Below are 26,613 nucleotides of genomic sequence, written 5' to 3'. Positions count from 1 at the left end.
TTTTACTACTGTCTATAAGCTGATGTCTTCCAAAACTGTACATTTATGCTCAAATACTTCTCATGAGTGTCATAATCTTCTTGTTATCTCCCAGGGAACATTTCCACCCAGATTTTTCAGAGGCAATCTTTCTAGGAATCAGACAGGTTATCCCACAAAAATGGTGGTCCAATCTACCATTTTCTTTTGCTTGATTATTACAATAGCTTCCTAATCGCTCTCCTTACCACCACTGTCCTCTATAAGTGCATTCTTAACACAGTTTCCAAAAGAACCATTCATTGTAATAGGAATAGTCTGTAACAGTCAAAAAGAATGAAAGAAATCTTTATGTACTAACCCAAATAAACATCTAAAAATACATGGCTGAATTAAAGGAAGCTACTTGATCTTTCCATTCAGTTCAATTCAGTTCAGTTGCTCAGTCGTGTCCAACTCTTTATTTCCTACACTGATTTTCACACTCACAAATAAACTGGAAAAAGTCCGAAAGGATATATGACAAATTGATTAGGAGTGCTTACTTCTAAAAGGGCATCTGAGATTGGAGTGTAGTTTAGGAGGAGTGTCGGTCTTACTTAAACTAGGTGCACACTTTTTTAAACAAAGAAAATGTTTCCATGTATTATTAACATATTAAAGACTAATTTTAAAAGGAAAAATCCTGCTAGTAATTAACAGACCCAATCTGGAACTTCATTATTGCTTTTATCTGCATTTATTTGATTCCTAATAGAACTGATCATGTTTTTCAAATACATATTGACCATTTAGATATCCTTTCTGAATTGTGTCTTCCTATCCTTTGCCATTTATCTACTATGGCTTAGTTTTTTTCTTTTGTGTAGCTCCTTAATAAAGGAGCCTTTGTTTTGCTTAAAATATTTTCTATGATGTATAAATTTTAACCACACACATTAACAACAAAGGAAATAAGGCTTGCTCAAGCCTTGTGAAGTCAACTATAAATGACACTTTAAAAAACACTGTGCCTTCATTAACATTTAAACACAATGGGAACACAAAGGGGAAAGTAGAAATGATAAAAGATGAGGTACAACCTTACTGCCCTTTTCTTTGGACTGTACTGATTTGATTCTTTTAGTATTTCATACCACCCCTTTGAGGGAAGGAGGACAGATAATATTTTTGTTTTATAAATGAGAATATAATCTAACTGGTTCTTATTTCCTTTTACAGGAAAAATAATTTGTTAACTTTTTTGTTGTCTTTTTTTTTTTTTTGCAGTGAGTGATAGGTAACATTACTGTGTAGGTAAAATAGACCTATACTTTTGAAAAATAAAAGAAGTCCCAATTATCTTATCTGTGAAAAAGATTAACCCAACTACCAATACACTGAAAATGATCTATTTAATAATAGTCAATAATAATTTCATAATAAAGAAGCAGGTTCAAAATACTATTTGAAGTACATGTGTCTCATAACTGTATTTTTGCACATAGTCTAGAATATAGGATTATCTACTAGAATTGATCAGGAAAAATAAAAATTGTTGACTTCTGTACTATAAAACTTGCTGTGGAAGGCTATATGGACTTCTTACTATTCTGAATAACTTTAAAATGTTTCTTATATCAGCCTATTTTGGCTTATTTCCTCTACAAATTAAACTTACAGTCCATCTAAACAAAAGCCTCTGAAGGAAAGAAGGTATGTCTTCTTACACTGATGCAAATAATTTTCAGCAACTACACTCTGAAACAGGGTTTATTATATAAAACAGACAAGAAAGCTGTGCATTCCCAAAAATAAAAAGATAACCAGGAATGTCTATGGTTGAGGAGGTGGGGTAGAGATGGAGAAAAGAAATGGGAAGGGACTGCTAATGTGTCAGGGGTTTCTTTATGAGGTTATGAAATGTCTAAAATTATATCACGTTGATGGATGCAGTTCTTTGAATACACTAAAAGCCACTGAATGTAAACTTTAGATGGCTGTACTATATGATCTATGAATCAGACATCAATAAAGCTGTTAAAAAAATTAAAAATTCTACTATTGTTGGCTCTAAATCTCTTTAAACTAGTTGATTCTCACTTGGAGGTATTTTTATCTTACAGGGGATATTTGGTAACGTCCAAAGACATTTTTAGACATCTCTCCCATCAGGAAGCTTCCACATGCCTCTTATACCTTATCCATCAGAGGGCAAATGAAAAACCACAACCACAGAAAACTAACTAAACTGATCACAGACTTGCCTAACTCAATGAAACTATAAGCCATGCCATGCAGGGCCACCCACGACAGACGGGTCATGGTGGAGAGTTCTGACAAAATGTGGTCCACTGGAGAAGGGAATGGCAAACCACCTCAGTATTCTTGCCTTGTGAACCCCATGAAAAGGCAAAAAGATATGACACTGAAAGATGAACTCCCCTGGTCAGAAGATGTCCAATATGCTACTGGAGAAGAGTGGAGACATAACTCCAGAAAGAATGAAGAGACGGAGTCAAATAAAGTGAAAACAAACCCAGTTGTGGATGTAATTGGTGATGGAAGTAAAGTCCAGTGCAATAAAGAAAAATATTACATAGGACCCTGGAGTGTTACATCCACGAATCAAGGCAAATCGGAAGTGCTCAAACAGGAGACGGCAAGAGTGAACATCAACATTTTAGGGATCAGTAAACTAAAATGGACTGGAATGGGCGAATTTAACTCAGATGACCAGTATATCTACTACTGTGGGCAAGAATTCCTTAGAAGAAATGGAGTAGTCCTCACAGTCAACAAGAGCTCAAAATGCAGCAATTGGGTGCAATCTCAAAAACAACAGAATAATCTCTGTTCATTTCCAACAGTATCACACTAATCCAAGTCTATGCCCCAACCACTAATGCCAAAGAAGCTGAAGTTGAAGGGTTCTATGATGACCTACAAAATCTTATAGAACTAACAACAAAAAAAGATGTCCTTTTCATCATAGGGGACTGGAATGCAAAAGTAGGAAGTCAAGAAATACCTGGAGTAATAGGCATGTTTGGCCTTAGAGTGCAAAGTGAAGTAGGGCAAAGGCTAACAGAGTTTTGCCAAAAGAAAGCACTGATCTTAGCAAACATTTTCTCCCAACAACACAAGAGAAGACTTTACACATGGACATCACCAGATGGTCAATACCGAAATCAGACTGATTACATTCTTTGTAGCTGAAGATGGAAAAGCTCTATATAAGTCAGCAAAAACAAGACTGGGAGCTGACTGTGGCTCAGATCATGATCTCCTTATTGCAAAATTCAGACTTAAATTGAAGAAAGCAGGGAAAACCATTAAACAAGGTATGACCTAAGTCAAATCCCTTACAATTATTCAGTGGAAGTGACAAATGGATTCAATGGATTAGATCTGATAGAGTGCCTGAAGAACTATGAGCGGAAGTTTGTGAACCGTACAGGAGGCAGTGATCAAGATCACCATCAAGAAAAAGAAATGCAAACAGGCAAAATGGTTATCTGAGGAGGCTTTACAAATAGCTGAGAAAAAAAGAGAAGCTAAAGGCAAAGGAAAAAAGGAAAGACACACCCATCTGAATGCAGAGTTCCAAAGAACAGCAAGGAGAGATAAGAAAGCCATCCTCAGTGATCAATGCAAAGAAATAGAGGAAAACAACAGAATGGGAAAGACTGGAGATCTCTTCAATAAAGTTAGAGATACCAAGGGACCATTTCATGCCACTATACAGTTCATGGTATTCTCCAGGTCAGAATATTGGAGTGGGCATATTCCCTTCTCCAGGGGATCTTCCCAATCCAGTGCTGCACTAAATATGCCAGCAAATTTGGAAAACTCAGCACCGGCCACAGAACTGGAAAAAGTCAGTTTTCATTCCAGTCCCAAAGAAAGGCAATGCCACAACACTGCACTCATCTCACACGCTAGTAAAGTAATGCTCAAAATTCTCCAAGCGAGGCTTCAACAGTACATGAACTGTGAACTTCCAGACGTTCAAGTTGGATTTAGAAAAGGCAGAGGAACCAGAGATCAAATTGCCAACATCTACTGGATCATAGAAAAAGCACGAGTGTTCCAGAAAAATAACTACCTCTGCTTTATTGACTACTCCAAAACCTCTGTGTGGTTCACAACAAACTGGAAAATTCTTCAAGAGACGGGAATACCAGACCAACATACCTGCATCCTGAGAAATCTGTATGCAGGTCAAGAAGCAACAGTTAGAACTGGACATGGAACAACAGACTGGTTCCAAACTAAGAAAGGAGTATGTCAAGGCTATATACTGTCACCCTGCTTATTTAACTTATATGCAGAGTACATCATGCAAAATACTGGGCTGGATGAATCACAAGCTGGAATCAAGATTTCTGAGAGAAATATCAATAACCTCAGATATGCAGATGACACCACCCTTATGGCAGAAAGCAAAGAATAACTAAAGAGCCTCTTGATGAACATGAAAGAGGAGAGTGAAAAGCTGGCTTAAAACTCAACATTAAAAAAACAAAGATTGTGGTATCCAGTCCCATCACTTCATGGCAAATAGATGGGGAAACAATGGAAACAGTGAGAAATCTTATTTTCTTGGGCTCCAAGATCACTGCAGATAGTGACTGCAGCCATGAAATTAAAAGATACTTGCTCCTTGGAAGCAAAGTTATAATAAACCTAGACAGCATATTAAAAAGCAGAGACATGACTGCCAACAAAGGTCCTTCCAGTCAAAGCTATGGTTTTTCCAGTAGTCATGTATGGATGTGAGAGGTGGATCATAAAGAAAGCTGAGTGCTGTAGAATTGATGCTTTTGAACTGTGGTGTTGGAGAAGACTTTTGAGAGTCCCTTGGACTGCAAGGAGATCCAACCAGTCAATCCTCAAGGAAATCAATCCTGAATATTCACTGGAAAGACTGATGCTGAAGCCGAAGCTCCAATACTTTGGCCACCTGATGCGAAGAACTGACTCAGTGGAAGAGACCCTCATACTGGGAAATACTGAAGGCAGGAGGAGAAGGGGGTGACAGAAGATGAGATGGCTGGATGGCATCCCTGACTCGATGGACATCTAGCTCCGGGAGTTAGTGACGGACAGGAAGGCCTGGTGTGTTGCAGTCCACGGGGTCACAAAGAGTCGGACATGACTGAGTGACTGAACTGAATGGGAAGGCATTTTTGGCTTCCCAGGTGACTGAAGGGTAAAGAATGCGCTTGCCTTTCTTCAGACTTTGACAGATGTATGACTCGGATAGATTCCACAGGACAGTGGCAGTAAAAAGAATAATATCCTGAGTTTGAAATTTTGCTTATTAATTACAAAATACTTCTTTACCTTACTGAAGAGCTTTTAACTATGTGGATTTTTGCCACAGAAGAACTATAACTTGAGATTAAGATAACGAAGTCCTCTCTGCACTTCTTAAATGAAGATGAACTCTATTAGCCAGTGACTTCCAGGACTCATTTACCTACAGTGGGTCATGTACAAGTTGCAAAGCTATACTGAGTTTCTCAGCAGATATAATGGACAGTTCAGCAGTACCTATAGATTAAAGAAGAGCTTTGGAGTCAGACAGATCTGTCTTTGAGTTCTAAATCTCTGTAGTTTCTTCTTTTGAGTAGCAGGAATTAACTGAGATAATGCCCAATATCTGGAGTATGACTAAACACTCAACTACATCTACAATTGCATAAATTATTAAGTACAAACACTTAATAATAGCCATTCAGATTTCTATAGGTCTTAGATCTTTAGATAAGAAACCAGTGTACAAGTGAGATAGATTCATTCACCAAACATTTCCTGAGTACCTGCTACCTGCTTAACACTTCAAGTCTGACTTGAAACTCAAACCTGTGGGGAAGTCAAGTTCAACCAAATAATTACGATATTCAGTTTCAGTTCAGTCGTTCAGTTGTGTCCGACTCTTTGCGACCCCATGGACTGCAGCATGCCAGGCCTCCCTGTCCATCACCAACTCCTGTAGCTTACTCAAACTCATGTCCATTGAGTCACTGATGCCATTCAACCAGCTCATCCTCTGTCATCCCCTTCTCCTACCGCCTTCAATCTTTCCCAGCATCAGGGTCTTTTCAAAGTATGATATATCCTACAACAAAAACATACATAAGATGCTTAAGAAGGACAGAGGAAAATGATTTACTGGCAAGGAAAAACAATGAAGGTTTCACAGAGGAGATGAAACCACGGATAGGTAGAAAGAATAAAGGAAAACAGGAAGGCAACAAGAAGGAAATATTTAAAGGCATAACTGAGATACTGAATTGCTAGATATTAAACTACAAGAAAATGAGGGGCTAAGGAGTGTTGGAAAGATAAATCAGGAAGGATCTCGTTCAATTTCTTAAATGAGTGACTCTCTGGAGTGGGGATGAGAGGGGTGAGTCCTTGTTAAAGAATCATGCCTCCCTTCCCCAACCAGAGACAGCTGCCATATAATCGCTCTGGCCTCCCCTGGGGCTCAATGGCAAAGAATATGCCTGCCAATACAGGACATGTGGGTTTGATCCCTGGGTCGGGAAGACTCCCTGGAAAAGGAAATGGCAACCCACTCCAGTCTTCTTGCCTGGGAAATCCCATGGACAGAAGAGTCTGGCGGGCTACAATCCATGGGGTCGCAAAAGAGCTGGACACAACTTAGTGACTAAAAAACAATAATAATCATCACTCACTTTAAGTGAATATATTAAATGGCCATTACAGAAATCAACGACTTTATACTTATACTTTCTCACCAAATGCCCTCTCCAAAGCCTCTGAGAAGTTATATAAATCATTCAAGGTGATGCAGTTGCTATCAAGCTTAAGCTGAACAAGCCTGGGCCAGGGACTCCTTTCTGGCTGGTTGGGGTATCTCCCTAGGAACTAGGGATATTAACTGGGCTTTGGAGGAAATGAGTTAAAAATAGTTTTAAACAGAAACTTAATGGATCCAAGGTCACATTTTAAATAAAACACTACCAAACAATCAATAGTAATAATTTTTAAATAAGACCTGTAAAAGATCTATCATTATATCCTCCATATTACATTATGGACATGATTTTATCAGTGTTCTACTGCAACTTTTACATAGATTAGACAGCTTCCTTCTAAACAGGAAGCTGCTTAGACCAGACCTATGCATCAATTTTTGGAATGCTTTTTCTGGATCTGGCAACCTCAAGGCAGGTGCCTGAGTTAAGGCATGTATTAGTGTGAGTGAGTGAAGTCGCTCAGTCGTGTCCAACTCTTTGCGACCCCATGGACCCACCAGGCTCCTCCGTCCATAGGATTCTCCAGGCAAGAATACTGGAGTGGGTTGCCATTTCCTTCTCCAGGGGATCTTCCCGACCCAGGGATCGAACCCAGGTCTTCCACACTGCAGGCAGACGCTGTAACCTCTGAGACACCAGGGAAGCCCGGAGGAAGCTCCTCCAAGGAGCAGCTGCTGCGCGGGCGCAGGAGGGCCGAGAGGAGCTACTCAACGTTCAAGGTCAGGATGGGCGGCCGTGAGGAGATACCCCTCGTCCAAGGTAAGGAGCAGCAGCTGTGCTTTCCTGGAGCGGCTGTGAAGAGATACCCCACGTCCAAGGTAAGAGAAACCCAAGTAAGACGGTAGGTGATGCAAGAGGGCATCAGAGGGCAGACACACTAAAACCATAATCACAGAAAACTAGCCAACTTGATCACAGGACCACAGTCTTGTCTAACTCAATGAAACGAAGCCATGCCATGTGGGGCCACCCAAGACAGTCGGGTCATGGTGGAGAGGTCTGACAGAATGTGGTCCACTGGAGAAGGGAATGGCAAACCACTTCAGTATTCTTGCCTTGAGAACCCCATGAACAGTAGGAAAAGGCAAAATGATAGGACACTGAAAGAGGAACTCCCCAGGTTCATAGGTGCCCAATATGCTACTGGAGAACAGTGGAGAAATAACTCCAGAAAGAATGAAGAGATGGAGCCAAAGCAAAAACAATACCCAGTTGTGGATGGGACTGGTGATAGAAGCAAGGTTTGATGCTGTAAAGAGCAATATTGCATAGGAACCTGGAATGTTAGGCCCATGAATCAAGGCAAACTGGAAGTGGTCAAACAGGAGATGGCAAGAGTGACTGTCGACATTCTAGGAATGAGCGAACTAAACTGGACTGGAGTGGGTGAATTTAACTCAGAAGACAATTGTATCTACTACCGTGGGCAGGAATCCCTTAGAAGGAATGGAGTAGCCATCATAGTCAACAAAAGAGTACGAAATGAAGTACCTGGATGCAATCTCAAAAATGACAGAGTGATCTCTGTTCATGTCCAAGGCAAACCATTCAATATCATGGTAATCCAAGCCTATGCCTCAACCAGTAATGCTGAAGCTGAAGTTGAATGGTTCTATGAAGACCTACAAGACCTTCTAGAAATAACACCCAAAAAAGATGTCCTTTCCATTATAGGGGACTGAAATGCAAAAGTAGGAAGTCAAGAAACACCTGGAGTAACAGGCAAATTTGGCCTTGGAGTACGGAATGAAACAGGGCAAAGGCTAACAGAGTTTTTGCAAAGAGAATGCAATGGTCATAGCAAACAGCCTCTTCCAACAACACAAGAGAAGACTCTACGCATGGACATCACCAGATGGCCAACACCGAAATCAGACTGATTATATTCTTTGCAGCCAAAGATGGAGAACCTCTATACAGTCAGCAAAAACAAGACCGGGAGCTGACTGTGGCTCAGATCGTGAACTCCTTATTGCCAAATTCAGACTTAAACTGAAGAGAGTAGGGATAACCACTAGACCAACCATTCAGGTATGACCTAAATCAAATCCCTTATGACTATAGAAATAGATAGTGAGAAATAGATTTAAGGGACTAGATCTGATAGACAGAGAGCCTGATGAACTATGGATGGAGGTTCATGACATTGTACAGGAGACAGGGATCAAGACCATACCCATGGAAAAGAAATGCAAAAAGCCAAAATGGTTGTCTGAGGAGGCCTTACAAATAGCTGTGAAAAGAGAAGCAAAAAGCAAAGAAGAAAAGGAAAGATATTTCCATTTGAATGTAGGGTTCCAAAGAATAGCCAGGAGAGATAAGAAAGCCTTCCTCAGTGATCAATGCAAAGAAATAGAGGAAAACAACAGAATGGGAAAGACTAGAGATCTCTTCAAGAAAATTAGAGATAGATACCAAGGGAACATTTCATGCAAAAATGGGCTCAATAAAGGACAGAAATGGGCTCAATAAAGGACAGAAATGGTACAGACCTAACAGAAACAGAAGATATTAAGAAAAGGTGGCAAGAATACACAGAAGAACTGTACAAAAAGATCTTCATGACCCAGATAACCACAATGGTGTGATCATTCACCTAGAGCCAGACATCCTGGAATGTGAAGTCAAGTGGGCCTTAGAAAGCATCACTACGAACAAAGCTAGTGGAGCTGATGGAATTCCAGTTGAGCTATTTCAAATCCTGAAAGATGATGCTGTGAAAGTGCTGCACTCAATATGCCAGCAAAATAGGAAAACCCAGCAGTGGCCACAGGACTGGAAAAGGTCAGTTTTCACTCCAATCCCTAAGAAAGGCAATGCCAAAGAATGCTCAAACTACTGCACAATTGCACTCATCTCACATGCTAGTAAAGTAACGGTCAAAATTCTCCAAAGCCAGGCTTCAGCAATATGTGAACCGAGAACTTTCAGATGTTCAAGCTGGTTTTAAAAAAGGCAGAGGAACCAGAGATCAAATTGTCAATATTCGCTGGATCATCAAAAAAGCAAGAGAGTTCCAGAAAGACATCTATTCCTGCTTTACTGACTACGTGAAAGCCTTCGACTGTGTGGATCACAATAAACTGGAAAATTCTGAAAGAGATGGGAATACCAGACCACCTGACCTGCCTTTTGAGAAACCTGTATGCAGGTCAGGAAGCAACAGCTAGAACTGGCCATGGAACAACAGACTGGGTCCAAATAGTAAAAGGAGTGCGTCAAATACATTGTCACCCTGCTTATTTAATTATATGCAGAGTACATCATGAGAAACGCTGGGCTGGAAGAAGCACAAGCTGGATTTAAGATTGCCAGGAGAAATATCAATAACCTGAGATATGCAGATGACACCACCCTTATGGCAGAAAGTGAAGAGGAACTAAAAAGTCTTTTGATGAAAGTGAAACAGGAGAGTGAAAAAGTTGGCTTAAAGCTCAACATTCAGAAAACTAAGATCATGGCATCTAGTCCCATCACCTCATGGGTAATAGATGGGGAGACAGTGGAAACAGTGGCTGACTTTACATTCTTGGGCTCCAAAATCACTGCAGATGGTGACTGTAGCCATGAAATTAAAAGACGCTTACTCCTTGGAAGGAAAGTTATGCTAAACTAGATAGCATATTAAAAAGCAGAGACATTACTTTGCCAACAAAGGTCCGTCTGGTCAAGGCTATGGTTTTTCCAGTGGTCATGTATGGATGTGAGAGCTGAATTGTGATGAAACCTGAGTGCCGAAAAATTAATGCTTTTGAACTGTGGTGTTGGAAAAGACTTGAGAGTCCCTTGCACTGCAAGGAGATCCAACCAGTCCATCCTAAAGGAGATCTGTCCTCAATGTTCGTTGGAAGGACTGATGCTGAAGCTGAAACTCCAATACTTTGGCCACCTGATGCGAAGAGCTGACTCATTTGAAAAGACCCTGATGCTGGGAAAGATTGAGGGCAGGAGAAGAAGGGGACGACAGAGGATGAGATGGTTGGATGGCATCACCGACTCGATGGACATGGGTTTGGGTAGACTCCGGGAGTTGGTGATGGACAGGGAGGCCTGGTGCACTGAGGTTTATGGGGTTGCGAAGAGTCAGACACGACTGAGCGACTGAACTGAACTGAACCGAACTCTGATACCAGGAAAAGAAGATTAAGTGTATTCAAGTAACTGAAAAAATTTCTCTCTTAAGGTACACTAAAAAAAAAAAAAAAACACCAACCAACCAACCAACAAAAAGACAGTATTTGAGTTTTTACGTCAGTCTCCTGTGAGTCCTAAGTTTACACATCAATTTCTCTAGAATCAGAACCTGAAAACCCTCCTGAAATTGCAAAGCTATAAGGTAAATCATAAATCTATTTTTCTATCAAAGAACACTTTAGGAAGCCCAACTGTAAAAGAGGAAAGCTACTAAACCATCTTAAATTAATTATATATACATACTTCAGTAATTCATTAATAATAAGTACATTTCTCTTTAACTGTTAGCTATTTCTATGTATCCTGTCCCTTATCTAGACTAACAGGGCCACTCTTCTCAACTCCTTGTGTGTATAAGGAAAAGTTTATGCTGTAGAAACCCTTCCCAGTTAGCAAGCAACTAACCCCAGAAGGAACTGAGTATTTTCTTTAAACAGAATCTCACTATTTCTTTAAGAAAAATTCTCATTTTCCCTCATTTCACTCATTCTTTATTGAACCATACTAATTTATTAAGGGGGTGGTAGGAAAAGTCAAAGGAAAACCAGGCTACTTCTATATGGAATGTTAGTAGTTTTTAAAGGTATAAAACTTTTTTCATTTCTTCAGAGGTAACAGAGTCACTACAGGTAGGCCTGAACTGATAGGATCTCTACCACAAACTTTACCCCACATTAGGCTCTCACCTCCTGAAAATAAAACGTATTAGTCTTAATAACTTGAAAAATCTGCAATTGGAAATCTTTGAGGACAGGAAAGAGTGTGCACAATCAAATCTGAGTTTTGGGAAAACTCTGGAATGTCAAGTATGTGACAGAGAAGCCAGTTAAGAAGAACCTATTTTACCTTCTAGATGATGAGGTCCTGAAAATGAATAGAACACAGAAAGAACTCAATATAAGAAAAATAACTATAGTAACAAAAAACCCAGTGACGGCTGTTATCACTTAGTGAAAACTCTCCTGTGCTCTAAAGTGAAGTCGCTCAGACATGCCCAAGTCTTTGCAACCCCATGGACTGTAGCCCACCAGACTCCTCCATCCATGGGATTTTCCAGGCAAGAATACTGGAGTGGGTTGCCATTTTCTTCTCCAGGGGATCTTCCCCACCCAGGGATCGAACCCAGGTCTCCCACATTGCAGGCAGACTCTACCATCTGAGCCACCAGGGAAGTCTAAGCACTGTGCAAATCACTTTATATTTATTATCCCATTAAAATAACATGAGTATTACCATTTTACAGATGTGGACATCATATCCAGAAAAACACTCGATTGGCAAAATGTGAATCAAAGTCTGTCTAACTCCAAAGTTCAGGCATAAAGCTACAAACCTTAGTGATTTTAGCAGACTACATCACTACAAACTCTGGCTAAGATCAAGTCAGTCCTTAAAAATCATGGTCTGGGTACAAGGAAGAAAATGAGCCCATCAACTTAGAAAGGAAACAGGGAGGGAAGCAGGTCAGGAAAGGAAAATCAGTTCTATGCTCAAGGTATCTCCTCCAAGCGGAACCCCAGCTCCAACTATGTCATCAATTAGAACTGCTTTATCTCCAAGTCAAATTCCATATGCCTCTTCTCTCATCAATTAACCTTTTGCCATTTTCACTTCCCAAATTTTTGAACTTCATCCTCATCTTCACCTTGTTCTCTAGTTATCTGACTGGAAAAACACTCAATTCAGCAACCTCTTCTGCCTTTATTTGGCATCCTTTGCCAATTTTCTCTTGCCTCTTTGAACTTGTCATGTCCGTTGGTAATTTCCGTCAGAAATATCTCTGAAAACAATCTGGGTTTTTCTACTGCCTCAGAAACTATATCTCTTCTCTCTCTCCAGGTTTTTCCTCTCCACTAGTTCTACTTTCCTAGTGAATCAATCTCCTTGAAATTAGATTAGCCTCCTCCCATCCAAGTCCGTATTATGCAACCTAAAATGTGTATTTGACCATGATATTTTTCTTAAGGTCCCCTGAAAGCTCCTCGAAGCTTTTAAACTCTGTATCATGACAAGGGAAGAATCTCCATGTCCTGGAATTTGTCACCATGACTACTGCACATAAACTCTTGGTATGAACACATGAAAAACCATCTGTGAGTTCCTGATCACATCATGCTATTACATGACTCTGAGCATTTGCCTGGAATGTCCTTTCTTTGCCAACCTGGCTAATTTCTTGTCATCCTATATCACTTCCTTGAAAAACCTTTCTTGCAAACTCTCTCATTGGACTATACATTATCAAAAAGATACTGCAAGGAGGAGCCCAAGCACTGCAACGAAGAGTAGCCCCTGCTCACTGCAACTAAAACTGTGAAAAGCAATGACGACCTAGCACAGCCAAAATAAAAAAGCTAAAAAAAAACAAGTTTCAAACACAAAATCCAATGAAATTTTATAAACACTCACTCTCCAAATCATCTTTTCAATATTCAATATTCTGAGATTCCTCTTAGTTGCTGACATACAATCTTGTTCTCTTCCTATCTCCCTGACTGAACTCACTTATCGACTCAACTTTCTTCTTTGTTCCCAGAAGACTGAGTGTAACCCTAAGGCTAGTTCTCACTCTACTGCACTTCAAACTCAAAACTGTTTCCCTCATCAATCTCATATACTGCCATAACTTCAACTACTATCTCTATGTAGAAGACACACCCCAAATCCAGAATGACAACTATGATCCCTCTTCTCAGATTCAATCTCCAAATATAAACTGGACATCTCCAACAGAATGTTGTACTTTTAACTCAACCTTAACAAATAACCAAACTCAGGTTCATCACTGTGTTTTTCTCAATGTCACTTCTTTTAATGGTGTGATCATTTTCATGGTCACTTGGGCTCAAACTCTAAAGAATTACCTTAAACTTAGTATTTCTTCTCTATATTCATGCATCACATTCTGTCAATTGCTCTCTTGAAGTCTCTTGAATCACATTTTACATCCAAGTTCAGATTTCCCATCACTGATATCATAACTAACCATATGGTCTCAAAATTGGACTTCCAGTTTTTCCTATGTCTGTTAGATAGTAAAACTAAAATACCTTTTCATAAATGAAACTGCCTCTATCCCTCCAAAAATTAACACACTCACACACTGTTTTAGTGACTTGTCCCCAGTCTTTGGTCTGACATTCTCAGTCTATACCCAAACTTCTACCAATCTTACCAACTGCACCTTCTACCATTTTCCTCAAAGTCTCCACCAACTAAGAGGATCTACCAATTCTTTCTTAAACAGGTAAATCACATTTCCGCTCCTTCTCTTCTGCACCAGCTGTTTCTTTGGCCATTGATGCATTCCTTCTTAGTTCACACTCTTGGGAGGACTTTCCCTTCCTTCAAGTATCAGTTCAAGCTTCGTAGGCTTCAGTTCAGTCGCTCAGTCATGTCCGACTCTTTGTGACCCCATGGACTGCAGCACACCAGGCCTCCCTGTCATCATCAACTTCCGGAGTTTACCCAAACTCATATCCATTAAGTTGGTGATGCCATCCAACCATCTCATCCTCTGTCCCCTTCTCCTCCTGCCTTCAATCTTTCCTAGCAAGAGGGTCTTTTCCAATGCATCAGCTCTTGGCATCAGGTGGACAAAGTATTGGAGTTTCAGCTTCAACATCAGTTCTTCCAATGAACATTCAGAACTGACCTCCTTTGGGATGGACTGACTGGTTGGATCTTCATGTAGTCCAACGGACTCTCGAGTCTTCTCCAACACCACATTTCAAAAGCATCAATTCTTCGGCGCTCAGTTTTCTTTATAGTCCAACTCTCACATACATACATGACCACTGGAAAAACCAATAGCCTTGACTAGACGGACCTTTGTTGGCAAAGTAATGTCTCTGCTTTTTAATATGCTGTCTAGGTTGGTCACAGCTTTTCTTCCAAGGAGCAAGCGACTATTAATTTCATGGCTGTAGTCATCATCTTCAGTGATTGTGGAGCCCCAAAAAATAAAGTCTGCCACTGTTTCCCCATCTATTTACATGAAGTGATGGGACCAGATGTGATGATCTTTGTTTTCTGAATGTTGAGCTTTAAGCCAACTTTTTCACTCTCCTCTTTCACTTTCATCAAGAGGCTTTTTAGTTTTTCTTCCCTTTCTGCCGTAAAGGTGGTGTCATCTGCATATATCAGGTTATTGATATTTCTTCTGGGAATCTTGATTCCAGCTTGTGCTTCCTCCAGCCCAGCATTTCTCATGATATACTCTGCATATAAGTTAAATAAGCAGGGTGACAATATACAGCCTTGAGCTATTTCTTTTCCTCTTTGGAACCAGTCTGTTGTTCCATGTCCCATTCTAACTGTTGCTTCGTGACCTGCATACAGGTTTATCAAGAGGCAGGTCAGGTGGTCTGATATTCTCATCTCTTTTAGAATCTTCCACAGTGTGTGGTGATCCACACAGTCAAAGGCTTTGGCATAGTCAATAAAGCAGAAATAGATGTTTTTCTGGAACTCTCTTGCTTTTTCGATGATCCAGCAGATGTTGGCAATTTGATCTCTGGTTCCTTTGACTTTTTGAAAACCAGCTTGTACATCTGGAAGTTCACGGTTCACGTATTGTTGAAGCCTGGCTTGTAGAATTTTGAGCAAGCATGTGAGATGAGTGCAACTGTGTGGTAGTTTGAGCATTCTTTGGCCTTGCCTTTCTTTGGGACTGGAATGAAAACTGATCTTTTCCAGTCCTTTGGCCACTGCTGGGTTTTCCAAATTTGCTGGCATATTGAGTGCAGCACTTTCACAGCATCAACTTTTAGGATTTGAAATAGCTCAACTGGAATTCCATCAGCTCCACTAGCTTTGTTCGTAGTGATGCTTTCTAAGGCCCAGTTGACTTCACATTCCAGGATGTCTGGCTCTAGGTGAGTGATCACATGATAGTGATCATCTGGGTCGTGAAGATCTTTTTTGTACAGTTCTTCTGTGTTTTCTTGCCACCTCTTCATAATATCTTCTGCTTCTGTTAGGTCCATACCATTTCTGTCCTTGATTGTGCCCATCTTTGCATGAAATGTTCCCTTAGAAAGCCTTTATTTCCATCTTGTCTCTCAGTGACATCCTTCAACTTTTAATTTCAATGTAACCACCTCTTATCATTCAGTTTAATTTTACTATGTGCCACTATGTATTATTTCTATGCACCGTCTCTAATTTTAATAAATATTCTGTCTCCTCATAGAACAGAAGCTTTTTTTTAAGGCAGGGACTATGTCTTATACCATCTTTGATGTTCTAGCAATTTAGCCCTGTGCCTACACTTAGTAGGAACTTAAGGATTAATCACACAGAAGATATGTAGTTGAGAGATAATAATAAGAAAAAGAGAAATCAGCAACCAGGAATACTAACAACTCAGTGATAGGAAACATGAGAAAAAAGTCATCTGACATGAGAGTGGAGACCATGTGCAAAGGCAATCACAGAATCAGGCATTAGTGTACTGGCGTCTGAAAACAGCAAAATTTTGTAACAATGATTATCAAATGATGGAATTTTTCTGTTTTACAGGCAGTTCACCCAAACAAGTAATAAACAGGTATTAATAAAATATAGGGTTTGGATTTTAATTATCTTCCCCCACCAATGATGCTTTGGTATGTCAAAGCAAGCTAGCCTGTCTAGGTTGATGTGGATTCCTAAAACATTAGAATGGCAAGTCTTTAAAAAAATTTTTTTTTCTCCTCTTTATTTGGCTGTGCTGGGTCCTAGTTGTGGCAAGCAGGATCTTTAGTTGTGGCAAGTGAGATCCAATTCTCGGACCATGAATTGAACCTGGGGCCCCTGTAAGGGGAGCATGGAGTCTTAGCCACTGGACCACTAGGAAAGTCCCTTGAATGAGAGACTTTAATGTACTGAAGTTTACAGTTGATCTGTCCAAGCTGGGAAATACAGAAGTGGCACTCAGAGCTAGAAGGGTACAGTATGCTCTGACAGTTCTTAGGCTCATGGCTTAAAATAGTTGTGCAGTTCAGGGCCAAGACAGGCTAGGCCAACACTGTTAGGCTGTCATGAATCAGCCTAATCCCATATAGACAGCTATTCTAAGATTCATCTCTAATAGGAAACTGAGCAAAACCAGGAAAGACTAGCTTTCTACTTTCAAGTGTACATAAACCCACCACAGATTTTCTCTAAAACCATAGAGAGGATCATTCTAACCATGTAAGAACCACCCTACATTCTCTGAAATGTAATCCAGCCCCATCTCAGTTGAGGACAATTCTGTACTAGTCACCACTTCTCACTTCCAATTAAGATGAGATGAATATGAGCACACCTTTGGAGGAACAGGGGGAGAATTTTTAAAACTATATTGACTTTCTTGAACTGAAATAACATTTGGCATATTTGTGGGGGAATTAGAACATAGGCAAAGAAAAGGTTCTGTTTACTTATAAAAATTCAGAGTACGATTAACTTAAAAACTCATTTACAGAAATAAACCTTAAAAGAGAACTGTCTGCTCATTTAATGGAACAGACTAACTTAAATAATTTAAAGATGTGTGCAGACAAGGAAATGAATGAGTTCCACTGTAAAATTATAATCAAAGCCTAATTCTTAACAAATGATCTCTACATTTTCTCTTCAAAATAGTTCTAAGAATTAAGTTTATATTGTCCTTTTAATTTCTTCGCCACGATAAAGCTCCAAAAGACCATGCATGAATTTATAAGATACCTGTATTAATATTTCATTTAAATATTCACAGCTAAGGTGTATCAAGATTATTTCTACACTTAACCATGATATACAGGAATAACTATGAAATAAATTATATAAAGAAATAACTAATTTAAAAAAGCCCAGTGGATCACATTCATATTCCTATCCTCTCTGTCACATTAGGGAGTTTATTATTTTCCATTTCTACTTTACTGTCCCTTGGAAAAATTCAATGTGTGTTATCAGCTTGGGCAGACAATGATCTATTCATTACTAAGGAATACTCCTGATTTTGAAAAGGAAAGGAACATGCAAATGTTCTTATTTCTAGACCTAGTAAATCCTCTAAACACAAAGAGAGATTGAAAACAAAACAAAACCACATTTAGTTATAATCTTCCAAAAGCCACTAGTAGTTTTGTATCACTTAAAATTTTTAGTTTTAATTAATAAACAATGAATTATGAATGATTTTAATATCCTAAACAACAAAGTGTAAAATTTGGCCAGATTTATCTTATCTGGACTATGACTGTCCAACGTTTATCTAACATTTCAGTACAAAAAGCAACTATAATGCTAAAACACAAGAAAAAACTGCTTAGGGTAACTTTTACTAGCAATTACAATAAATAAACAAACTCAATATAGAATGTCATTATATAAAATCAAAAGATTTTACAGCAATACAGAACATTGAGATTTTCACATTACCATGACATTAAAGTATTTTATTCAGCTAACAAAAAAGGCAAAGCATTCTAAAAGGTGAAATCCAAAGTTTCTGTATGCTTATTTTTATTACAGTTAAAATGAATATCAGTCCTTGAAACAGTTGACAAATTTTGAAAAATAACCACATACTACATAAAAAACAGAATCAAGTATTTTAAATACAATTTTTTTAAAAAACAGAGCTGCATCTACTGAGTCAAATATTTATTAAGCACCAACTATAAGCAGGGTTTCCCTGGTGGCTCAATGGTAAAGAATCTGTCTGCAAAGCAGAAGATCTGGGTTTGATCCTTGGGTCAGGAAGATCTCCTAGAGAAGGTAATGGCCATCTACTCCAATATTTTTGCCTGGAAAATCACATGAACAGAGGAGCCTGACAGGTTACAGTACTTGGGGGTTGCAAAGAGTCAGTCAGACACTACTGAGCGACTAACAATAAATCTCAGGCTGTAACTATATACAATGCACTGTCTATGCACAGTGGAGGAAGCAAAGATAATCAGGTTACTATTAGAAGTAGCACAGGGAACCATTACTCAGCTCCAACTTACGGCCACATTTTCAATTACAAAAGCTGAATGCTACGGCAATAACGGCAATAACAGCGTTTCAGGACCATTAGCAGATCAGGTGCAAGAGCTGGCAAGAAAAACAGGAGATGGGAAATCTGGTAGGAAGTGGGGAAAAAAAATTTAAGTCTATGAGTTCCCCAAATGTATCAGGTTATTATTCAATATCATTCCTCCATGATTTAAGGTTGCAGTATATAGAAGTTGCGAAGTGCTTTACTCTATGATCAAAAAATTTATTTTTTTTTACTTTACAAAATAAGACAATCCCTGGGGAGTAGCTGACATGGAACTCTAGAACAATATGACAGATGCGTGCGTGCTAAGCCACTTCAGTCGTGCCCCAACACTTTGCAACCCCAAGAACTATAGCCCACCAGCTCCTCTCTCCATGGGGTTCTCCCAGCAAGAATACTGGAATGGGTTGCCATTTCCTTCTCCAATTTGACAGGTAGTTAATATATAAAAAATTCTGAAGGGCAGAGGTTTAAACCTTCCCTCAATAAGTTGTTCCCTATTATTTACATTATTATGAATGCAATTCTCTAGTTTAAGCTAAATTTTTCCTTTCAATCTAATTATATCATATTTAGTTTGGTTTACTGAGGAAATGGAGAAATGGAGAACTATCACTACTGTTCGTGTGGAGGACCAACTTAAAGCCACCTCTCCTTTCTAACCCTAAAGACACTACCAGAGAACTACAAAAGCTCATCAATGAATTTGGTAAGGTTGCAGGATACAAAATTCATACACAGAAATCACTTGCATTTCTGCACACTAACCATGAAAGATCAGAAAGAGAAATTAAGGAAACCATCCCACTTAACACTGCATCAAAAAGAATAAAATCATAGGAATAAACTTACTTAATGAGGAAAAAGACCTGTACTCTGAAATCTGTAAGACACTGATGAAAGAAATCGAACATAACACAAACAGACAATGACATACCATGTTCTTGGATTGGAAGAATCAGTATTGTCAAAATGTCAAAACTACACTACCTGAGGCAATCTATAGATTCAATGCAATCCCTATCAAATCAAATGGCATTTTTCATAGAACTAGAACAAAAAATTTTAAAATTTGTATGGAATCACAGAAGACTCCAAACAGCTAAAACAGTCCTGAGAAAGAACAGAGCTGGAGGACTTCAAACTACATTACAAAACTACAGTCATCAAAACAGTGTGATATTCTCACCAAACACACAGAGATCAATGGAACAGGATAGAGTGCCCAGAAATAAACCCATTCACTAACGGTCAATTAATCTACAACAGAGGAGGCAAGAATGTAAAAGGGAGAAAAGACAGACTGTTCTGCAAGTGGTGCTGGGAAAACTGGACAGCTACAAGTAAAAGAATGAAACTAGAACATTCTGTTAACACCATACACAAAAATAAACCAAAAATGGATTAAAGACTGGATATTATAAAACTCTTAGAGGGAAACCGAGGCAGAACATTTTTTGATATAAATTGCAGCAATATCTTTTGGGATTCACTTCCTAAAGAAAATAGAAACAAAAAATAAGCAAACAGAACCTAACTAAACTTCAAAGCTTTTGAACAGCAAAGTAAACCATAAACAAAATGAAAAGACAACCCACAGAATGGGAGAAAATATTTGCAAATGAAGTGACCAACAAGTGACTAATCTCCAAAATATACAAAGGGCTCACGTACCTCAATATCAAAACAAACAGCCCACTCAATAAATGGGCAGAAGACCTAAACAGACATTTTCCCAAAAAAGACATACAGATGACCAAAAGGCACACGAAAAGATGCTCAACATGCTAACTGTTAGAAAAATGCAAACCAAAACTACAAAAGGTTATCACCTTGCACCCAGTCAGAATGCCCATCATTAAAGAGTCCACAAATAGTAAATACTGTAGAGGGTGCAGAGAAAAGGGAACCGTCCTACATGTTGGTGGGAATCTAAAATTGGTACAATCATTATGGAAAACAGTATGAAGGTGATTCCTTAAATAGCTAAACATTAAACTATCATATGACCCAGTAATTCCACTCTTGGGCATATAAGATCACAATTTGAAAAGATACATGCACCTCAATATTCACTGAGGCACGACACATATTACAATAGCCAAAACATGGAAGAAACCTACATGTCCATCAACAGAGGAATGGATAAGGAAGATGTGGTTACATATACTTCACACAAACACACACACAATGGAATATTAGTCAAAAAATTAATGAAATTTTGCCATTTGCAGCAACACGGCTGGACCTGGAAATTATCATACTAAGCAAAGTTAAAAAAATTCTATCATTCACATGTAGAATCTTAAAAAATGATACAAATGAACTTATTTACAAAACAGAAAGAGACTCATAGACTTTGAAAACAACCTGATTACCAAAAAGGAAAGGTAGGGGAAGGAATAAATTAGGAGTTTGGTATTAATATACATAGGCTTCCCTCATGGTTCAGAAGGTAAAGAATATGCCTACAATACAGGAGACCCAGGTTCAATCCCTGGATAGGGAAGATCCCCTGGAAAAGGAAATGACAACCCACTCCAGTATTCTTGCCTGGAGAATCCCGTGGATGGAGGAACCTGGCAACTACTGTCCATGAAATTGCAAAGTGTCAGACACAATTGAGTGACTAATACTTTTCTCTTTCACATTAACATATACACACCACTATACATAAAATAGACAACAAGAACCTACTGTATAGCATAGGGAACTCTATTCAATATTCCGTAATAAACTACATGGGAAAAGAATATGAAAAACAATGGATATATGTGTGTATATAACCTAACAACTTAGCTATACACCTAAAACTAACACAACATTGTAGATGAAGCATACTCTTAATATAAAATAAAAATTAAATTAAAAAAAACACTCTCCTTTCTATTTCAAATGTGAAAGAGCCAAACTTGACTCAATATTTACATTAAGACCCAGCAATACAGAACACTGCAGAAAGCTATGTCACCCCACATCTTGTATATTTACCTCTTACCTCATTAGCCACAGTGGGGGGGGGGGGGAACTTAATTAGAAAACCCACCAAAACTCCTAACTCATTTTCTTCCACTATAAATTCACTGATCTCACAACTTGTCATCATATTATCTCGGTTCATGAAATAATTATTTGGCCCAGTCAAATTTGTCATAAAAATACAAATAATTTAGAAAAATATTTACAACAAAGTATCTTGCACAACAGTTGCTTTAAGTTTCTAAGTTTGACAATCTAACAAAAGTAAGAAGAAAGAAGAGGAACTCAGACACAAAATGAGTGAATTGTGGACACAAATATCTGGATTCTAGAATTAAAAATAGTTTACAAAGTAAAATTGAAAAACTATATTAAATTTTAGTTCTGCTAAATGAAAAAACTGTAACAATTGGAAGTATTACTTAGCAACCAAACCACTGCCTCTTGGGACAGGAGAAAATAAAACTAACTTTAAGTTCTTATTCCTTTGAGAAAGGGAAGAAGCAAGAAAAACTTGCCAACAATTTTCTTCCTAATAAAAATGCTTATGACACCTGCATGTCTATTTAAGCCTCAGGGAGTTAGACATGGGTTATCCTGACTTTGCTAATAACTGAAGAGGTGATTTGGGTAAATTTACATTTCCCTTTGGGTCTTAGTTTTTTCTCTTATAAACAAAAAGATGATCTGTAAAGGTCACTTACATATCAGAATTTCTGTAATCTTCCAATATGGTTAAAAAAATTTTTTTATACACATGAACGTATGTATATATTCACCTGCACACATACATATCTTGATACCAGTCTGAATCTCTGTTTTAGTTAGTTCTAAAGAAAACTTTAAAACCTTGTATTAAATACTATTTCTTGGTAATCAGATTCTTAGCCTTAAGAATTAAAAGAAGTAAATCAGTCTACCATTTTAAAACTATTTTCAAATATAATTTATTAATAGAAAATTCAAGGTACAGTAAGCTGAGAAGACTGTGGGTGAAAAGAGAGTTACTCAGTTACCTAGAGAAAGGGGCACACACGCGCCAGGAGGCCACACAGGGAAGCCCAGGGTGGGTGAGGAGGCAGAGGGCAGAGGGGAAATGGGGACGAGGGCCTTTACTGTGGTTTCCACCAACAGGAAAAGGTGTGCGTCAGGAGAAACAGAGGCAGGGGAAGCAGGCTTGGGATCGGCCAGTTTGGAATGGCCACTGGAAGTGGCTCCAGGGCATGAGGGCTGCCCTGTGTTGTCTGGCGCCTGGCCCTGTGACCAGAGCAGGTAGAGCGCAGCCTGAAGCACGAGGGCTGGCTGGGCGCGGGCTCTGCAGTGGTTTGTACTGAAAAGCACACTCAAGGTGGAGGTGCTTACTATCTCCAGGAACTCCTCAACCCTGGAAAGGGCAGTTCCTTCAGGATCGGTGAGGCCCCAGATGTCAAAGCATCAGAAAACAAAATAAAACCCACAGTTTACGCACCCACTTAACCCAACAGAGCAGTCTCACTTCTTTTTACTTAAATACTTACTACATTACCAGAACTGTGGTTTATCTCACAGAAACAAAAATGAACATGTAACAGAAAATGAGACTGCAAAATGCTAAACACACACATATTGATTTAGAAGAAAAGCATTGAGGGTAAGTTTATAATAATTTACATCCAAATTTTTGGTACTTACCAAATATTTTGTGACAAATACAAATGTTTTGATATTTACCAAACATTTTTACATGCTACTGCATTTAATTCTCAGAAAAACCCAGTTTAGTAAGCATTTTGTTATCAGGTGATTACAACTACAGCTAAAGGCCATCCTTTAACACTGCCATGTCACAGACAGTACCTGGCAGATCAGGGGACCAAGGACAGGTCTTGACTCCTGTCTATTTCACCAGCACCACATCTCCTTCATTTTAGGTTAAACATATAGTTTTCTTATGCTGAAAGAAATAGTCAACTATGCCTCAACAATGAGGATTGATAGCGTGATGGCCTTTACTATAACAACTGGGCTAACATACTGAAAAGCATGTAGGGTTCTTAACAACATAAAATAAATAAATCTTTTACTAGTGGTGCTTTTAAGTTATATTTGAAGGCACAATTTTGTTTTTTTAAACTTCAGTATAATAGCTGAGTGCCAGACTTTCCATAACCTTTTAAAGACTTGATTACCAAAACAACTCTTTCGTTTCTCAGTAATCTTTTAAACTTAAGTTTAAAAGTTTACTTAAACTTTACTTAAAAGTAAACTTTTAAAAGTGTTTCTACAAATTCAAATTAACTTTTTACCAAACGAAATCCAAGCAAATATTATATTAAAATTGTTTTTGAAATGCATTTGTTTTAAAAATCCTGTCTTGTTATTATTTAATTTAAAAAAATCCCTCATAGAAGCCATTCTACATATGCATCCTGAATTCAGCACAACCCACCATTTAGAGAAGCACTTTCTTCCCAAGGTAGCAGCTGGAGTCTACCTTAAACTCCCCTTTACTTTCCCGGTGGCTCAGACGGTAAAGCATCTGCCTACAATGTGGGAGGGCCCAGGTTCGATCCCTGGGTCGGGAAGATCCTCTGGAGAAGGAAATGGCAACCCACTCCAGTATTCTTGCCTGGAAAATCCCATGGACAGAGGAGCATGGTAGGCTACAGTGTATGGGGTCACAAAGAGTTAGAGATGACTGAGTGACTTCACTCACTTGCCAATAGTTGTGAGGCTGAAAATGGAGTTCTTCCTACTTTAATACCCCCAAGCAGAAAATTCTAAAGTTCAAGCAGATGAAAATACAAGTGCTCTTATGAGATCTCTTTGGACTACAAATCAGATGTCATATTATTCAGCTTCTAGCATAAGAAGTAAGACATTTTCTCCTTTGAAACTGAGACAGAAAAGATCCACCTAATTATTCTACTTCTAAATTTGTAGAGTTTACACTATTTTCCACGAAGCAGGTTGACTAGAAATCTAAGGCATGAGGTGCTAAGGTAATAAAACGGTCAGTTCTGTTGGGATGGTTGCCGTAAAGTTAGAAAGCCAGAAGGGAGCAAAAACGACAGTAAAATCTCTGGCCTGAATATCAGGAACTAGCTTTTGGAAAGGTTAGGAGGTAACACTCAGCAGTATTTATTCTCACAAGGCTATCAATGCTGCTTGTCAGCTACCGAGAAGCTCAGGTCCAGGCAAGCGCACTTCCTGCCTTAAAGGGCAGCTGGTCTCTGACCAGGCATCTTCAGTGTCTGCATCCACTGGCAAGGGCACTCTGAGCAAGTCATAGGGGGCCCCAGATGGCAATATGAATGCCCTGGGGTTTAGGGGCCTGGCCCTCATCTCTGCTGCTGCTGATGGCTAGGCATGTGTCTAGTTTAAAAAGACAGCAGAGAATCATTTTCTAAAAAAGATCTGCAAATCCTTAGTAATGACTCAAACTTAGATAAATGACCTTCTTTAAAGGGCAATAGCGTAGATTCAATATTAGATTTGATTTCAAAGATTTGCCGAAACAAGAACAAACTCTGACATTTTTTGAAATGCTGACATATTCAGAGTTTTACGCCAAAAAGTAATTAATTTGATTTAAAAAACTAGAAATATTGCTAAATGATATTTTTCCTGAATTTTCCTCTTGGTTCACTGAAATAAAATTTAAGTGCAAATTTTTTCCCATACATTTGTCTGTAAAATGATAGAATTTTAATACTAAAAAATACCTCAAATATTTCCTTTTACAAAATACATACATATACATATATTTCATTGTAACAAAAGGGAAAAACAAAGACTTCTTAAATATATCATAGTTACCTCTACTCATCACAAACTGCTTATGGGATGAAACATGCTGGGCTTCCAGTTTGAAAATTGCACACAGTTATCACCGCCAGCTCACGCAGCTGCCAAAGAGCCCTTTTAAAAAGCCCTGAGAGCTGTCTGAATACTTTCGTTTCAACAATCAAGTTTTCTTTGTGACTTGAGTTGAGGGTGGAGTGTGAGGAGGCCTGCTAATTTTTTAGAATTACCCCCAAATGGTTGGGTATCCTTAATTTTAAGAGTTAAGGGAACAAGGAAGGTGATGAACAGGTCCACAGGTATAGAATATAATCCCCTTATGTAAATGTGTATGCATAAATTGTACATACACAAACTCACAGACAGACAAAATGAACTCAATCCCATCTTTTGAAAATACACTCCATTCTCCTCCACTATATTTACTCTGGTGTATCAAACTCTTATAAAATGTAAATTAGCATTTAATTCTCTTTGGTACTTTGTTTCTTTAAAACTGAGGTGGGGGGGCACTTTTAAAACTTTTTCATGGTAACAACTTCCTTGTCCCTAAGGACTTAACCATGATTAACGATCAAACAATAATTTTGAGTCTAGGCGGAATCTGGATTCTTTCCCCACAATCCCCGTGTTAAATCTGTAACACTGGGCAAGTTCTTTACCATTTCTAAGCCTTAATTTTTCTCATCCCTAAAAAAAGCTATAACGTAAGATTGATACAAAACAAACGTCATGTAGCACAAAGTATAGGTTCCATGAGTAGAGAAGAACATGTCTGTTTTGTTTCCCAGCACCTAGAACAATGTGCAGTACATAGAGGCAGATATTCAAAATATCTTGTTTATTATCCATTAAACAACCATAATAAATTTATACCATCACTCTTGTCAAATGAGCTAATAC

The 26,613-nt window shown here is 38.6% G+C and overlaps 1 protein-coding gene and 1 non-coding gene across 3 annotated transcripts in view; one reads left to right on the top strand and one right to left on the bottom strand.

The window, feature by feature from the left end:
• The window catches only part of SP4 (Sp4 transcription factor), an 82,753-nt gene that overhangs the window by 37,096 nt on the left and 19,044 nt on the right, over positions 1 to 26,613 (bottom strand). The gene's annotated exons all lie outside the window — the stretch shown is intronic.
• Positions 24,419 to 24,492, top strand: TRNAC-ACA (transfer RNA cysteine (anticodon ACA)). The gene has a single exon. It is a non-coding gene; the product is annotated as a tRNA-Cys (tRNA).

This window comes from Muntiacus reevesi, chromosome 6, assembly GCF_963930625.1.
Source record: "Muntiacus reevesi chromosome 6, mMunRee1.1, whole genome shotgun sequence".
In the NCBI taxonomy this organism is placed as follows: Eukaryota; Metazoa; Chordata; class Mammalia; order Artiodactyla; family Cervidae; genus Muntiacus; species Muntiacus reevesi.
Note: the sequence above shows the minus strand (reverse complement) of the source record. Positions and strands in the feature narration are given on the sequence as shown.